Source organism: Capsicum annuum, chromosome 8 (genome assembly GCF_002878395.1).
Source record: "Capsicum annuum cultivar UCD-10X-F1 chromosome 8, UCD10Xv1.1, whole genome shotgun sequence".
Taxonomy (NCBI): domain Eukaryota; kingdom Viridiplantae; phylum Streptophyta; class Magnoliopsida; order Solanales; family Solanaceae; genus Capsicum; species Capsicum annuum.
In genome coordinates, this window is record NC_061118.1 from 33,523,765 (window position 1) to 33,534,278 (window position 10,514).

Here is a 10,514-nt window from a genome sequence, read left to right on the forward strand (position 1 = left end):
CGGTACATTTGTATCAAATGTACCGTTTTGTATTTGTATATCAAAATTATCATTTATATTTGTAAATAAACAAATATCACTTGATACAAATACAATGACAAACAAATGAAACAAATGATTTTACAAATACAATATGTATTTGTATATATTGTATTTGTATAAAAATTTGAGTTGTATTTATTTGTATAAATAAATACAACTAGTATCAATAAATACAAACAAGTATTCGTAGAAAGAATATCAATTGTTCATTTTCAATAATTAAAAAATACAAATGATAGTTCACACTTGTATTTATACTAGTTTAGGTGTACATACCTTGCGCATGTACCTCACTTTAATGAGTTTAAATATCACATTAAATATGATATTTGTTTAAATAATAAAGATGAATATAATAATTAAATTTAATATCTTTTGAATATGTAGAGATGGAGAATTTATTTATTAAACCTAATCTTTATCAAAAATATTTTAAAAGTCGATCAACATTCATCTACTATCTGTAAATTGCAACAAAATAATACGATGATAGAGACATAAAATAATACAATGAAATCTAATCTTTACACACAAAAACTTTCTCAAAGTCGTCCGAGACTCATATTCCACTTGTAAACAATAACAAAAAAATACGATAATATAGATATCAAAATAATATAACTAAACCTAACATTTACATAAAAAAATTTCTCAAAGCCGACCAACATTTATATATCACCTGTAAACTGCAACAAAATAATACGATAAAAGTGATACCAAAATAATACAATTAAACTTAAATTTTACACAAAAAAATTTCTCAAAGCCGATCGAGATTCATCTACGAATTGCAAACTACCACAAAATAACAAATTAATAGAGATATTACGATAATATAATTAAACCTAACCTTTACCTATAAAAAAATTAAAGCCGGTCTACATTCATCTAGCATCTGTAAATTAAAATAAAATAATAAGATAATAAAGATATCAAAACAATACAATTAAACTTAGCCTTTACACAAAAAATTCTTCAAAGCCAACCGACATTCATCTACGACCTGTAAACTATAAAAGAAAATATAATAGTGATCACAAAACTTTGATTTTGATCCAACTAATTCTTATCTGAGCAAAAATTTTGACCCTAAAGAATAATTTCGAATAAAAACAAGGAAGATATATACACACACATATGTTGAATTCTATTATACTGACAAAAACAATGAAGAAGTTGAGGATTAGAAAATCAAATATCCACCATCTAGACATGCAATCGAATCAAGTTAGATGAGCATCAATCATATTCTCCTAATAGGCAAAAGATTTTCCAATGTAAACATCAAAGAAGTGTTGGAATCGAAAATAACCAAGGGATATGTGAAAGCTAATAATTGCAAAGCATTAACGGCCATAAATAAGACAATAAATAAGTATACTAAAAATATAGAATACCCAAAATATTTGTACCCAAGTAGAAACGATATACACCTTTTGGTTGTCGAGGAAGTAAAAGCGCAGTAACCCACAAGAACATTGAAATATTTTCTCTTTCCCTAACAAGGAACGTAAGAGTAGAGAATTAAAAATAGAAGTAAAATAATTCAAGTTCCAAGCAATAAAAAGTAAACCGAATAAGCAACAAATGTGAGAAGAAATAAATCCACCATGATTAATTACCTGAGTATGATTCAAGTCTGAAGACACGTGAAAACTTTTAAAGAAACACTCAAGTCTGAAGACACGTGAAAACTTTTAAAGAAACACTTTTCGTGTAAATAAAAGATAGGAGGAAAATTTTATGATATTCATTGTACAGTCTCCTTTGGCTCCCTCTTTCAGGCAGTCAAAGACCCACATCCTTTTGTAACAATCAAAATTAAGAATTTTACCTATAAAATAATCCATTAACCGGTCATATATCCATCTGAACTCACGTCCTTTTGTAACAATCAAAATTCAAAATTTCATCTACAAAATAATTCATTAACTGATCATATATCGATCTCAATGATTAAAAATAAAACAGATACTTATATGGGATCCAAAAAATTTTTTAATAACATTTAACGGAAATCTGATTTCAACATCACAGAGTATTCAACTTCAATAGTGACCAAATCATATGATCATTAACATGATATATCAAAAATTGAAGAAGATGTAGTGACCAATTTGAGACAAAAAGTCGCAACAAAATTGGGATTTGAATAAATTGAGAATCGATTCTCTTCTACAAAATAAAAACTAATGCATCACCCTTTACATTATTAACAGATTCAAATTCTAGAAATCTAAAGCTAATTCTAAACTAACAGGGATAAAAGACAATGTAAATATCGATAATTTGCACACACGACTGTCCCTTTTAATTAAACCTAATATTTCTTCTAATTGAAAGAAAATATTAATTAATTGCCCTACTATATATTATAGGAGTTTCATACATTTTAGGAAGTGTAGTAGAAAGAAAAATATTAATTAATTCTCCTACCATATATTTTAGGAATTCAATATTTTTTAGGAAGTCTAGTTAATATAATAAAAAATAATTAAATAATAATTTATAAAAAATAGTGAAAAGACAGTTTTGTCTAAACTTTTAATGAAGGGTGAAAAATTTAAATCACTTTTCTAAGGGTATTCACACTTTTAATATATTATAGATGTTATAGTTCGCATTTGTATTTGTATTTTATAGTTCACACTTGTATTTATATGTCATAGTTCACATTTGAATTTGTATTTTATAGTTCGCACTTGTATTTGAATGTTATAGTTCACATTTGTATTTGTATTTTATAGTTCACACTTGTAATTGTGTTTGCTAGTTCGCACAGATGAAAAGGAGAGAAATTGAAAAAAAAAAAAAAGAAGAAAAGAGAAGAAGAAGAAGAAGAAGAAGAAGAAGAAGAAGAAGAAGAAAAGGAGAAAAATGAAAAGGAAAAAAGAAAAAGAAAAAAATGAATAAAAAAGAAAAAGAAAAAAAAGTGAAAAAATAAAAAATAAAGAGAAAGCAACAAAAAAGGAAAAGAAAAACTGAAGAAAAAAAACTGAAAAAGGAAAAAAAGAAGAAGACAATAATAGAAAAAGAGAGAAAATAAATGAGAAAAACTATGAATTGTAATTAAGAATAATTAATAGGCAAAAGGGGCTATGAATTGTAATTAATTGAAAATTAGGCTTTAAGTGGTAATAAAAGCCCAATAATGGCTAATCTGGGTAATTTTTCCTAAAAATAAGGTTAATGATTTGTTAGTACTTATAATGTTGGTACCGAACTTAATTAGGTACATTAATGGCCAACTATGATTTACGGTGGTCTTAACAAGGTTAAGGATGGCTAATGACTAGATTAAATTGATGGTGCTTAAGTCGTGTGAATTAAACATGGGGTGATAGGAGAATTAGGCGTTTAGGCGGCACTGACGCTTAGTGAATTAGGCATGGCACCACTGTTCAGTTGTTTTCTTATTAATTTATATGAAAAAGACATCGTTTCCACCCCAAACTATACAAGAAAAGTCGAAGCCACACCTAAACTATACTAGTAACCTATTACACACCTAAACTATAACAAAGTGATACTTTTTACACTCTATAAGGCATTATACCACTTGTATGTGATGTAGTGTTTTACACGCGCTGCCACGTCAGCACCACATCAACATAATACAAAAAAAAAAATTATTATTTTTATAATTTTTATAATTTTTTTTCTTTTTAAGTTTTTTTTCTTCAAAGTAAAATTTCAACTATTATTCAATATCATCCCAACATCAAAATCAATATGCAGGATTAAAATTCATCAAAAATCAAGATTGAAAATCAAGTTATTGATTCTTCAATGGAAGTGCAGGTAAAAATTAAGTTATTGATTCTTCAATGAGAGTGCAGGTATTCTTCAATGTCCAAAACCATCTTATTCAATGTCCAAAACTATCTTCTTCTTTTTTTTTCTTCAATAAATTCTTCAATGTCCAAAATCATCTTCATCTCTTTCTTTTTCCTTTTTTGGACTCCCAACATACTCGATCTTTATGCAAACACACTTCTATTTTTTAGATTCCATATACAGACCTACTGGAACAGACAAAATTCAGTGAAAGAAAAAAAAAGAGTTGATCGGAGAGAGGACAGGAGAGAGATTTAGAGTGAGAGCTGAGGATCACCGGATTATTCACCGAAAAAGACCCAATCATTTTTTGTTACCGTTCCGACGGATCTACCGAAAAACGACGTCGCTGCTACCTTTTTTTCTTAGATTCTTCTTTTTCTTCAATTTCCAAAAAGAAAAAAGAAAATTAACGGGATCATATCAATACACCCAAGCAATAACTTCATTCAAATTCAATGTCATCTTCTTCTTTTTATTCAATTTCTTCAATGTCCAAAACCATCTTCTTCAAATTGAAAAATTGATGTTCAACGTGGGAGCAATAACATTTGATTAATTTTAAACATCTCATCGGAAAATTTTCTGATTGACAATGATTTCATCCTCAATCTTTTCTATTTTTTTCTCTAAAAACTATCATGGAGGAGTGATTGTGATGAAGAAGAAAGGAAGATTGAGAGAGAAAAAAAATTAAAGATGGGTGAGAAGAAAGAGTGTGCGCAGGGATGGGGTTAGGGGTTTAAAGATTTTTTGGCTTTTTTATTTCTCCAGACGCGCCTTTTTAAAAAAAAATTAATGTTATTTCCACGTCAGATTCAGGGTGGAATTAAATTCACTTTTGAGAAGAATAGGTGTGCAATAGGACGCCACGTTAGTTTAGGTGTGTAAGTGACTTTTTATGTATAGTTCAGGGTGGTTTTGATGCCTTTTCCCCTAATTTATAAGTACATTCTAGTTAAAACTTTATTATATATTTGAACAGATTTTTATCATTCAGAGACTTTACGAAAGAGGAAGTTTGTAAATTGACGTTTGGGCTTTGACTTGAGGCAAGTTGAGACTTTCTTAGAATCTTTTTCAAAGTGCTTATTTGTTAGTTATGTGTAATGGGAGTAATAGGAATTGAAGGTCCCATATAAGTGATTGTGACGAGCATCTATGCGGGTACCGATGTTATTTGAGAGGATAAAATAAGTTAATTGTATGTTTTGAACTGTTTTTTCCTATTTGCCAGCCCAATGGACTGAATTGCTATGGTAGATAAAGGCAAAATGACCTTCTGGACCCCTGTACTATATCGATTTTGTAAGTTGGACACTTCTACTTACATGCTTGTCATTTGGACTCCTGAATCCACTAAAAAACAATATTTTAAACCCTTTTTTGGTGAGTGTAACTGTAGACATCTAAAATTTGTGGACTCTTCAATAAGAATCCAAATTCTGTTAGAGTTCTAGAAGGCTACTTTACCCTAAATCTCACCTATTTAAAGGGTAACATGTTCCCTAAAACAGGCATCTTGAATATCCCATAATCTGATGGGTATTCATAAAAAGATCGAGATCTCCAATATCCCACAAAATCATAGGATATTCATAAAGAGATTATCTTATGTTCGAGAATAAGCCACTAACGGCCCTCAAATTATGGAGAAAATCAAGAGAGAAGAATCAAATTACGGACGACCCTTGAATTACGGAGAAAATCAAGAGAGGAGAATCAAATCATGCAGAAAATCAAGAGAGAAGAATCAAGGGAAGAATAGATTTGTAACCACAATCGTTTATCAATAAAAAAATTCTTGTTTCTTCATATTTTTGTTTGTGGTTAGAATTTTATTTTTCATGAATTTAAATTATGTTGCAAATAAATTGGCACGCCTAGTGGGACCAAATTGCCCTTCATCTTTCTCTCACAAATCAGATCTGCAAATCTGTAGCCAACCGCATAAAGATGGAAGCTCTATTGGTACTTCAAGACTCCTTATCAAATCTACTCTTCGACAAGCCTTGAAGTAGGGGGCATTTGTAGACCTCTAAAATTTATGGACTCTTCAATAAGAATCCAAATTCTGTTAGAGTTTTAGAAGGCTACTTTACCCTAAATCTCGCCTATTTAAAGGGTAACATGTTCCCTGAAATAGGCATCTTGAATATCCTTGATGGGTATTCGTAAAAAAATTGGGATCTCCAATATCCACAAAATCATGGGATATTCATAAAGAGATCATCCTATGTTCGAGAATAAGCCACTGACGTCCCTCGAATTATGGAGAAAATCAAGAAAGAAGAATCAAATTGCGGAAAAAATCAAGAGAGAAGAATCAAGGGAAGAACAGATTTGAAACCACAATCGTTTATTAATAAAAAAAATTCTTATTTCTTCATATTTTTGTTTGTGGTTAGAATTTTATTTTCCATGAATTTAAATTATGTTGCAAACAAATTGGAACGTCCAGTGGGACCAAATCTACCCTTCATCTCTTCTCTCATAAATCAGATCTACAAATCCATAGCCACCACATAAAGATGGAAGCTCTATTGGTACTTCAAGACTCCTTATCAAATCTACTCTTCGACAAGCCTAGAAGTAGGGGGCATTTGTGGACATCTAAAATTTGTGGACTCTTCAATAAGAATCCAAATTCTGTTAGAGTTTTAGAAGGCTACTTTACCCTAAATTTCGCCTATTTAAAGGGTAACATGTTCTCTGAAACAGGCATCTTGTATATCCCATAAGCTGACGGGTATTCGTAAAAAGATCGGGATCTCCAATATCCCACAAAATCATGGGATATTCATAAAGAGATCATCCTATGTTCGAGAATAAGCCACTAACGACCCTCGAATTACGGAGAAAATCAAGAGAGAAGAATCAAATTACGGACGGCCCTCAAATTACGGAGAAAATCAAGAGAGAAGAATCAAATTACGGAGAAAATCAAGAGAGAAAAATCAAGGGAAGAACATATTTGTAACCACAATCGTTTATCAATAAAAAAATTCTTGTTTCTTCATATTTTTGTTTGTGGTTAGAATTTTATTTTCCATGAATTTAAATTATGTTGCAAGAAAATTTTATTTGTAGACATCTAAAATTTGTGGGACTCTACAAAAAGAATCCGAATTCTGTTAGAGTTCTTAGAGTCTAATTTACCCTAAACCCTGAATTATGACTATATAAAGAGACAAATATTTCCTTAAAGAGGCATCTTGAATATCTCAGAAATTCGGGATATTCATAGATCAAAATCCTCTTTCTTGATAATCAAATACATCATGAAGATTCATATTCCTATATTCGAGAAATAAGCTACGACCCTCGAATTATGGAGATCCATATTCCTATGTTCGAGAAATACGCTACGATGCTCGAATTATGGAGAAAATCATGAGAGATCAATCAAGGGAGGAACAGATTTGTACCCCCCATCGTTTATCAATAAAACTGTTGTTTTTTCATGTTTTATTTGTGATTATAATTTATTATTCATCACTGTAAAATTTGTTGCTGACAAATTGGCACGCACAGTGGGACCAAATCTGCCCTTCATCTCTTCTATCATAAATCATAAATCATATGTGTAAATCTGTAGCTGCATCAAATCTGCAGCTGCATCAAGATGGAAGCTCTATGGGTACTTCAAGACTCGCCATCAAGTACACTTCGACAAGCCTTAAAGCAGGGGGCATTTGTAGACATCTAAAATTTGTGGGACTCTACAAAAAGAATTCACATTCTGTTAGAGTTCTTAAAGTCTAATTTACCTTAAACCCTAAATTATGCCTATATAAAGAGGCAAATATTCCCTTAAAGAGGCATCTTGAATATCTCAGAAATTCGGGATATTCATAGATCAAAATCCTCTTTCTTGATAATCAAATACATCAAGAAGATCCATATTCCTATATTCGAGAAATACGTTGCGGCCCTCGAATTATGGAGATCCATATTCCTATGTTCGAGAAATACGTTACGGCCCTCGAATTATGGAGAAAATCATGAGAGATCAATCAAGGGAGGAACAGATTTGTACCCCCCATCGTTTATCAATAAAACTGTTGTTTCTTTATGTTTTATTTGTGATTGTAATTTATTATTCATCACTGTAAAATTTGTTGCAAACAGTAACACACTCTCCCCCACGTCATCTGCCACTCCTGCCATGCCTGACACGTCTGCCACATCATCTTAAAAAAATATTACATTAAATTTCAAGTCATTTTTAAAATGCTACATAACAGATTAAATATTAAAATTAATTTAATTAAATAAGAAAATTTATAAGTTGTAGAAAAATTTAAATAATCATGTTTTTATTTTTGGTCTCAAATTAAACATCAAATCCATTCTAAATAATTAAAATTCTTCTCCAACTAATTTAAATTTTTAACTATAAATTCATTTATACAAACATAATAATTTTTTGATTTTTAAATTAGAATATTTTTAACAAATTCACAAAAAAGTTTAATTTTTTTCAAGCGAAATTCACTATTTTTTTCAATATTCACTATCACCCACTTTCAATTTAAATTTAAATTTTAATCCCCAAAAAAACAAAAAAATTTCAAATTTATATTTTAATTAAAAAATGTAAAGAATTGAATTGAGAGGGAAAATTAAAATAAAAAATAAAAGGTGAACGTGTATGTGTGGGGGAGGGGGGCTGGAAGAGTGTTGGGGAGGAGGGTAGGGGCTGGAAGGGGCTGGGGTGGGGTAGGGATGGGGCTGGAAGGGGTGTGGGGGATAGGGGTGGGGCAGAGAGGGGCTGAATGGGGCTGGTGAGGTGTGGGGGAGGGGAGGGACAAGGCTGGGTAGGGTCGAGGGGTTGAGGTGGGGTGGTATGGGGATGGGTAGGGTGTGGGGGTGGGGATGGGCTGAGGTGGGAGTGGGGAAGGGCTGGACGGGTTTTGGGGTGGGGTGGGGGGCTGAGGATTGGGTAGGATGGGGCTGGGTAAGGTGTTGGGGTGGGTGGGGAGGGAATTTTTTTGTTTTAATTTTTAAAAAATATTTTTAAATTTTTAAAAATATTTTTAAATTAAAAAAGACGGAGAGATAAAAAGGACCCTTTTTTTTATATATTTTTTTAAATTTTTAAAAATATTTTAAAATTATTTTTAAAATTTTAAAAATATTTTAAATTTAAAAAGATAGAGGGAAAAAAAGACCCTTTTTAAATTTTTTTTTTTTTAAATTATTTTAATGTAAAATTGGCCAAAAATTGACCCCCACTCGCACTCCCAGGTGAGTGGCTACACTCTCTTTATCCTAGTCACCATGACCTTGCCACATAAGCAATGTCAACGGTCAAAGGGTGCAAAATGTTGCTTTTTGATGGGTTCAAGGGTCCAGATGACAAACATGTAAGTAAAAGTGTCTAACTTACAAAACCGACATAGTACAGGGGTCCAGAAGGTCATTTTGCCATAGATAAATTGTTGAAAAAACTAGCTAATGAGAATACTCTTGATAAGTTGAGTTGACTTTGAAATTGATGTCTGATTTGACTTGAGACACGAAGTGTTTTGCTTGATTTTATTATTGATTTGGGACCGGAATTGCTCACCTGCACATCATGCATTGCATTTAATATAGGATAGAAGTGCACGCTTGCATAATATTAAATATATATATATATATATATATATATATATATAGTTATTGGGATTGGAATGCACGCCTGCACAATATATCTATTGGGATCGGAGTGCACGTCTGCACAATATATTTATTGAGATCGGAGTGCACGCCTGCACAAAAAATTTATTGGGATCGGAGTGCTCGCCTGCACAGTACATGGACCTTGTGAGTCCCCCTTGGGTCCTGACCTTGAAGCTATTGCTCGGTAGGTGTGTACACAACATATGCATTGCATCGATTCATTTGGTTTAGATTGGTTAAAGTGTATTTGTTGACCTTGTACTTATTGTATATGCGTTATTATTTCACTGGATTGGGAATTTCTTTGATTGTGTTATGATATTCTTATGACTGTTAAACTTGACTATTCAGTTAGATTAGGGTGGTTATTCTGAGTGCAGGTTGTATGTTTGTTTTTATATGATTGACTTGGTATCATTCATCACCACTTTGAAATAAGATCGGTCGACGATACTTGTTGAGTACACGTGATTCCGTACACACTCTTACTTTTTCTACACTTTACGTGCAGGTACAGATCCGACGATCTTTGGATATTGATTCTTATGGTTCCTTCTTTGCTAGCATCATTGGAGATTCGAGGTAGCTGCTACTGGCTTTAAAGACTACTGAAATCTCTTTCAGCCTTATCCTTATGCATTTTCTCCATTTTGAAAAAAACTCAAACTTTCTTTTGGTTTTGTATTTAGTGGCTTGTATTAGTGACTTTCAGACCTGGGATTATCTATGAATTGATTTTACTAGTTTATTAATCTACTTACGAGATTATTCGGCATTGGTTATGTTCTTATTTTCTTTCGCTTCTATGAGTTTGAGATATTATTTTTGGAATTGGGTATTTGGCTTACCTATCCCGAAGGATGGAATAGGTATCATCACGGTCCCGAATTTGAACCGTGACAAAAGACTTACCTAAATTTCAATATTTGCTTGAACTACTTATGTATTTTTCTTTCTTTCGAGAAAGC